Below are 8,463 nucleotides of genomic sequence, written 5' to 3'. Positions count from 1 at the left end.
TTTAAGTCACTAAGTTTTAGAATAGTTTATTATACAACAAAGTTTAACTAAAACAAAAATTTTAAAACACATGAATATACTAATGACAATCAAAACTTTTTTTCTCATGAACTTCTGAAATTTTTGTTACTCACTTATTATCTCCAATTAGATATTCCATTACCAAGTTAAACCTTATCAATACTGAAATCATTGTTCTTTTTCCAAATGCTTATTTTTTATATTATTTTCTTTAGCCATATTACTTAAAAATCATACAAACTTCAAAAATTATTGCAATTACGCCTCTTTATCCTTACTATATCACCAATTGGATAATGATTCACCCCAAATGCCTCATCCAAATGTCTTGCAGTGTTTTTCTATTTATAGTACAAGAGTGTTTGCTCAGCAGATGTTTAGCTATAGCATGGATGATATAATCTCTTTTTAACTTCTTTTTTATTTGCAGGGTTTCTTACTTCAAACTTCCTAGATATATATTTCTATATTGTAATCATTATTATGTAAAATACCTCATAAAATTTATTTTTTTCTTGATACTATTTAAGGCAAAATATATTATATCTGATATATAAAACAAAATATGATATAAAACAATATATAATATTGTATATATAATATATATTTATATATATACTATATATATAAATATATATAAAAGAAAGTCTGATATAAAAACAAAATCCATATTATCAGTTCCTAGACTACTTAGCTTTTATTTCTATCTTAATTTCCCAATTCTCTCATCCTGTAGTCTACTCCAAAATATACTCATTTCTTCCTTACCTCCTGTCTTGTAAATGATATTTCCTCTGCCTGGAATTCCCTAAATTCACTGACATCGTATGTTGACTGTCCCGTTTTTTCTTCAAGTGATAGCTCATATATTGTCACCAGAACTGTAGATGGAATATATTAAATAGGAATAAAAAATATGCCAGCTTAAAGAGTAAACACAATCACTGAAGCAGTATCTTCCATTATTTTTTTAAAAGCTCCTTTCAATCACTCCTCCACAAACATGTCCTGTACTTTTATGAGACTTCTTTTGTTTTTTTATGATTTTACAGTTAAAATACTATCAGCACTTTGCTTTCCTCTAAAGTCTCCATTGTCTTCAAATAAGCTAATATAATATTTATTCTTTTTTGATACTTCACTATATTCAGCTCAATTGTAAACCTTTATAGTGCTTTAAAAGACTATGAGTAAAATTTTCTTCCACCAAATAGATCTGATATCATTGGAGATGCCAAATTGTCTATCTTCTCTGCCCAATCGTGTAGCTAATATATATGTCTTACACAGCTCTATGCTTTAAAGAATTCTCAGAGTATTTTTTTCTAACTGTACTGACAAAAATTGAAGACTGAACTGAATTTTTTTCAGTGTAGCCTTCCTTGAAAAGAGACCCTTTCTTTGGTAATATTTAACAGTTGTCATTCCATCACACTTTGATATCAACCACTTATTCCACATTACTGTTAAGCCTCCTAAAATCAGCAGATGTATCATATCATACTGTCCTTGAGCTTCTAATTAACTGTCAGTTCTCAGTTCCATCTTCCTAAACTCTACGTTTGGTGACAGTGCTTAGAAAACACTCAATTTTACTGATGCTCCTTAGGGACTGTCTGAGATGTTGGAAATTAGTTGATGTCTTTTTTATTCTCAGTTTGTCATCTCTGTGAGACTACAGTCTTCATTGCACTTATCAAAAAAATCATGCAGTGATAAATGGCATGCTGAAGACTTTAGGAATTATAGTTTATTTCTATAGTTGATAATAGTTTGTTAAAAATCATAAATAATTGCAAACAATTCCAGTATGATTAATGCCAGTAGCCACTCTGATCAAATCAATTTAGGTAATTATACATTTGCCATTTTTAAAACACATGAAAAAGAAGTTTTACTGAAGGATACTTATCTTTTGTACCTATCATTTTAAGACATTTCTTCTTACAAGAAAATTTGAACATTGTACTTAGAATTGACATAATTTTGATCTATAATTTACATTTACTACTTTACATCTCTTAAAATATCTTTTCTCTAACTTTTAAATTTTTTATCAAAACACTTGCAATAGTTGAATTTAGCAAATACCCCAATAGTTTCTATGCTAAGGATTTTTATACTTTCAGCATTTGATTTATTAAATAAAATGATATTCATTGTTTAGATTTTCTGGCTCTGAAACCAGAGTCAAAACTCAGTTGTTTAGCGATAGCCCCTTATTATCTCTCATTTAATTTAAAATAGTATTTTCTGACTCTAATATTATGAAATGATATTTGATTCAAAAGCACTGAATTTGACCTGTGCTTCTCTTCCAGGAGAGAAAGAGAGGAGTGGCTGTGTGTTCAGCAGCAGCCTCTCCCTCCAGTAGCAACAAGGCAAGAAGTAGTCAGACACAAAGAGAGGGGCTGTTTGTGAGGTGTGGTGGGGGCTTCACTATGTGGGATGAGGATTCAAGGGACAGCTCCAGCTCCTCCTCATAGTCATCCTTCAACCAGCAAACCAAGGAAGAAAGGAACACCTCCAAGAAGAGAGTAAAGTCAGTGCACCTGGGTGGCTCAGTCAACTAAATGTCTGCCTTCGGCTCAGGTCATGATCCTCGGGTCCTGGAATTGAGTCACATTGATGTCCCTGCTTGATGGGAAGCCTGCTTCTCCCTCTGCCCTTCACCTTGCTTGTGCTATCACTCTTTCTTTATCTCAAACAAACAAATAAAATCTTTAAAAATTAGAAAAAAAAAAAAAAAAGGAAGAAGAAGAGAGTAAAGTCAGAATGAGCAAAAACTACAAAACATCATCAATGGGATTCCAAAGGAACTTACAGACATAACTTTATACCCTTCACCTCACTGCAGTGTGTGTCCCAAAGGTGATAACATATGAATGGAGATCCACCATTCCAGGGCCTCCCGGATCAATGTTTGAGGGTCTATTCTTCCTTAATACCACTCTTGCACCAGAATACCTCTTCAAGCCTCCAAAGTTACATTTGGACAAGATTCTATCATTGTAATATTAACAGTTAAGGAGTTATTTGCTTGGACATAATAAAAGATAATTGGAGTCCAGGACTAATCATTTCTAAAGTTCTCCTCTCTATCTGTTCACGTCTTATAATTCTAATGACACTTTGTGGGGGGAACATTGTGACTGAGTATAGGAAAATGGAACAGAACATGGCAGGATGGCCAGAGAGTGGACCAAAAGATACACTACGTAAACTGGGTTTTCACAATTCTTATATTATTTGTCTGTCACAGAGGATGTTGCTTGTGATTTTGAAGGGTGGGGGAGGGGATTATTTCTATAACTGATATTATTCAGCCTTAGGAAATTCCTAAGATTTTGTTGTAACTTAAGGTATCTTGCTACACTAGCAAGATTATTACAACTTTTAAAACTGCCATTAGTTCTGCAATATTAGCTGAAATGTAGTACAGAGAATAGACATTTGGGTTCGGTTGCTTATAGTCTGTAATTTAAAATAGCTTAATTTTCTACAGGTTACACACATGGCCATTTGTGTTGAGTCCTTCCAAGACCACACATTTTTTAGGTCAAAAATATTGGAATCTCTTTTCCCTTCCTGGGAGGGAACACTGATATTTAACAATATTTAGAGACTGTCATTTCATATATAAAAAAATGGATACATAACTATAAGACATCATCTACAAAATGAGTAGTTATGTATTTTACCCTTTATATGCTAACCTGCTTTCTTGTGCCAAGATGAGAGTTTTGAATCATGACTTGGGAAAACCTTAAGCTGTCAACTGAAAGGTATGGAATAAGAGTTGCTTAGTGGATTGATTATATGCTGTGCATTACTGAAGTCTGCATTTGTTACTGTGCTGATGAATAAAAAGAATCTCTTAATTTGTTAAACTTTCATATATATTATTATTTAATCCTCAGACAATGATGTTTCTTAATCAGCTGTCCCATGGACATACTCTTTTCCTGCCTTGAGCATTTGTTTTTCTCAGTATCTACAAACATCCAAACACTGTCAGCTTAACAACTGCTTAAAAATATTTATGAGATTTAGAGCTAAATATCATTAAGTAATTTAGAGCTAAAATATTTTCTACATACAAAATTGTTACTGGAGGCTCTTTTAATAATAATTACCAAGGTGGGGGCGCCTGGGTGGCTCAGTGGGTTAAAGCCTCTGCCTTCGGCTCAGGTCATGATCCCAGGGTCCTCGGATCGAGCCCCACATTAGGCTCTCTGCTTGTCAAGGAGCCTGCTTCTCCATCTCTCTCTCTGCCTGCCTCTCTCCCTACTTGTGATCTCTGTCTGTCAAATAAATAAATAAAATCTTAAAAAAAAAATAATTACCAAGGTGTATTTGGCTTGATACCAATTTGTATATATACCAGGCCTTCCTCCTTGGACTTTCAGTTTCAGGAGGGCAGTTTTCATATTCTCACTACAAGTAGTACAATGGTTTGCATAAACACTTCAAATGCTTGGCATACATGATGAATACATATAATGTAGTGAATTACAAATAATGAAAACGTCATTGTAGTACCAATTTTATTGCAAAATTTCTGTTATATAAATGTGGTTATAGATAATTTTTATCATTTACTATGTCATTATTTTTCATGAAATATTAAAAGAAATGCATTTTCTAAAGCTCTGTTTCAAATGATCAGAAACCATTTAAAAGACAAAAATACATAAACCTTTCATGTTTGAACAAGAGATCTAAAGAGGATTTTGTAATTCTTAGGAGATAAATGCTCTTATTTTCAGATAGGTGGCTGTTAAACCTTATATAGGTGTGAGGACCACCTTGCTAACTCATTGAAAGGCAGGTTGCTGGTCCAATAGCTCAATAATTCCAAACAAGTAAGTCTGAGAAAGACTGAGGTTCTTCCATTTTAAACCTTAAGTGATTTTTATAAGTATGATCCACAATGCCTTTTACTAGCTTGTTTTATTTGCTGTTATTTATTTGGGTGGAGAAAGAAAGTATACTGAAATTAAAAGAGTAATGTAATTTAGGAGATATATTATTTCATATAGTCAAAAATGTAGAAATTAGCTTCTCAAAAACTCTAGAGAAAATATAGTTTTAGGAATTTAGAAATGGCTATTGAGAAGGCAAGAAATTCCACAAAATAGTGGATTTGAGAAGAGTCCGAATAATAAGAAATACAAATTGGCAAGGATGTGAGATGAAAAGGGAACTGGGAAGAATACTTGGAAGAATATTTATACTAGTATTTAATTTGTTTTTTATTCTGATCTGGACTTTAATCTCTACTTTCCCACCACATTCTTATTATCCTGAAATTTTCAAAGTATCACTACTATAGTCTTGCTTCCCCCCCACCTGCCCCGGAGAAATTAAAGCTGTGGAAAAGCAAATACATAGATGGACAGAAGGGAAAGAGCACAACTTTGGCAGGTGACAACTCAGACTGGGTCTAGTACAAATATCAGAGGTGTGGAGTCACAGAAGAATATGATCAACTCTTGAAGCATCATTAGAATTGATGTAATGTTAGTAGGAGATTTTCAGTAGGACCTGGGATGGAAGCTGGAGCCATTTTACTTGGATTAAGAAGACTATAAAGACTATAAAATGTTGGAGGATCAAGTAATGTAGGTTTTGAATTGAGTTACCTCTTATAGTTTGTCTCTCTCTCTGATTTCATCTTATATTTTTTTCTTGCCTTCCTCTATGACTCTCTGTTTTGTTTCTTAAATTTCAGTGAAATCATAGGATGACTTATTTTGCTTAGCATAATACCAGCTGGTTCCAACCACATCATTGAAAATGATAAGATATGGGGCACCTGGATGGCTCAGTGGGTTAAGCCTTTGCCTTCGGCTCAGATCATGATCTCAGGGTCCTGGGATCGAGCCCCGCATCGGGCTGTCTGCTCAGCGGGGACCCTGCTTCCCCCTCTCTCTCTGCCTATCTCTCTGCCTACTTGTGATCTCTTTCTCTCTCTCTCTGTCAAATAAATAAATAAAATCTTAAAAAAAAAAAGAAAATGATAAGATATCATTTCTTCAGGGACCTGGCTGGCTCAGTCAATTAGGTGTCTGCCTTTGACTCAGATAACCTCTCAGGGTCTTGGGATGAAGCCCTGACTCTGGCTCCCTGCTCAGCAGGAAGCTTGCTTTTCCTCTCTCTCCCACTCTCCCTGCTGTGTTTCCTCTCTCACTGCATCCCTTTCCGTCAAATAAATAAATAAAATCTTAAAAAAAAGATTTCTTTCTTTCTTTTTTTTGATGGTTGTATAACAAACAGGGATTCTGCAGAGAGGGGTGGAGTGGGATGGGGTAACTATGTGATGGGCCTTAAGGAGGGCACGTGATGTAATATAACTGATGAATCACTAAGCTCTACCTCTGAAACTAATAATACATTATATGTTAATTAACTGAATTTAAATAAATACATTTTTATTTAAAATAAAATTTAAGATAAAATTTAAAATAAAATTTTTAAAAAAGCTGCAATAACAAAAACAAGCTTGACAAAAAATAAAAATAAAAGCTTATTACATGTATTTAAGCATATAAGTGATGAAGTCCCAGAACCTAAGTCAGGTTCGGTGGGGTGAGGTTCATTCTTAAGACATCTTTGGTGCAAAATGGTGGTTTATTAAAGCACGGGGACAGGACCCGTGGGCAGGAAGAGCTGCTGCCCCTGGTTGTGAGGAGTGGCTGGTTATATACACAGGAGTTGGGTAGGTGAGGACAAAGGGGTGTTCAGAAGGGCTATTGGGGCAAAGAATACTATCAGTATATTGAAGGCCTGGTTACTATCAAGTAAAGACAATTGGGAGTCTCCTGGTGGAATGTTACATTCCTACTATCAAGCATCCTTGTTAATGAGATTTAGGTTTAGAAGAAATTTAACTTTATTTACTTTTCCTTCTACCTCCACCTCCTTCGGTTTTTTATGGAGGGGAGGGTGACATTAGGGCTTGAGGAACTGAGTTCTGTGTCTTTGGAAATTGGGCTATTGATAAGGTAACTTCTTTGTTGTAAATCTCAAGGACATTTGCAAACCAAGGGAGACTCCTGCCTTGCAGGACTGTGATCTCTGCAAGTTAACTATTTATCGTTTTATGGCAGTCAGGGGTGCCTGAGGAATGCTACACATATGGAGGGGAGCGGGTGAAGGGGGGGTGCAAGGTGCCAGCTTTTGCTTTGTCCTCAGCCAGCCTCCTGCTCCCTCATGATTCCCCCCTGAACAATTTTGACCCTTAAATCTTTAAGGTGGTTGAAGGGGGAAGGTCTCATCTTCTGTAATTTCTTCGTGCTGAATAGGGGCGTAGAGCTGTCCCTACCTGCTCGGGTCAATATTGATCAGGGTAGGAACGTATAAGGGTGTTACAAAAGGTGGAGGCAGCTGAATCCAGCACTGACAGTGAAGAGGCGTCCTCGTGCGTGACAAGGATCGTCAGTCGTGGTGAAGTCATTGTAGCAATGGAGTCTTGGCACCAAGTAGAGAAACATGGAACAAAGTAACATATTAAGGTTAAGAAGGTGATAAGAATGAGAAGCCCGAAAAGGAGATTTGGCCATAGTCCTCCTTCAAACCAGGAACTTAACCATTCACTGAGAGAGAAAGAAGGATCTTGTAGGGCCTTAATCTGGGTGTTCATATCCTTTATTATTCCTGTGACATTTTTGCGATAGTCTGGGATGTGTACGCAACATTCTGTCTTGATAATTGCGCATGTGCCACCCTGGGCTGCTTTCAGGACATGTAAGGCCAACCTATTTTGTAGAACTGCCTTGCGTATCTGTGACTTTGGTATTAAGTAGGGAGAGGCTCTTTAGTGAATCACTGAGTGCCTTTGTAGTATTATTTACTAAGGACTTCTACATGCCACATGACATCCTCTAGTCCCGCAGATGGAACAAAAATGGATGCTAAGTGATCATACCATTTAAAAACAGATTGTGTCCATCTTTGTTTCAAGTTGGGGAGATTAGCTGGGGTTGTAATGGTTTTAGTAATGCGCCCATGAATCCAGGCAAATCCTAAAGTACAGCAACCTATCCACCCTGGAGGAAGCCAGGGCCACAGGTTGGTTCCACATATCCAGTGGGTTCCGTTTGGAGCTGGCCATCTAATTCCAGGTCGTCTTGCCCAGTCAGTAGCAAACCAGTCAGTAGTCTGGAGTACTATTATTTGGGAACACATTTCTAGCGATAGCCATCCCAGATATCATGCGTTCTTTGCCCAAGTATCACTCGTATGATTTCTTTGTTCCCAGCATAAAACTGCCTTCTAACTGAGCCGTCCAATCGTGGGTGTAAGCCACAGATATGTATCCCAGATTTGATATATGCCATCCTTAGTATAGCAATAAGGAGGGTTTCGTAACTTAGGCTCAAACATATGGAGGGAAGCGGGTGAAGGAGGGGTGCAAGGCACCAGCTTTTGCTTTGTCCT

General features: G+C 36.3%; 1 pseudogene; it reads left to right on the top strand.

Annotated features, from left to right (window-relative positions):
• Positions 1-2,407: 2,407 nt before the first annotated feature.
• Positions 2,408-3,243, top strand: LOC116583081 (annotated as a pseudogene).
• The last annotated feature ends 5,220 nt before the right edge of the window (positions 3,244-8,463 follow it).

Source organism: Mustela erminea, chromosome 2 (genome assembly GCF_009829155.1).
Source record: "Mustela erminea isolate mMusErm1 chromosome 2, mMusErm1.Pri, whole genome shotgun sequence".
In the NCBI taxonomy this organism is placed as follows: domain Eukaryota; kingdom Metazoa; phylum Chordata; class Mammalia; order Carnivora; family Mustelidae; genus Mustela; species Mustela erminea.
The sequence above is the reverse complement of the archived record's forward strand: the minus strand, read 5'-3'. Positions and strand labels throughout refer to the sequence as shown.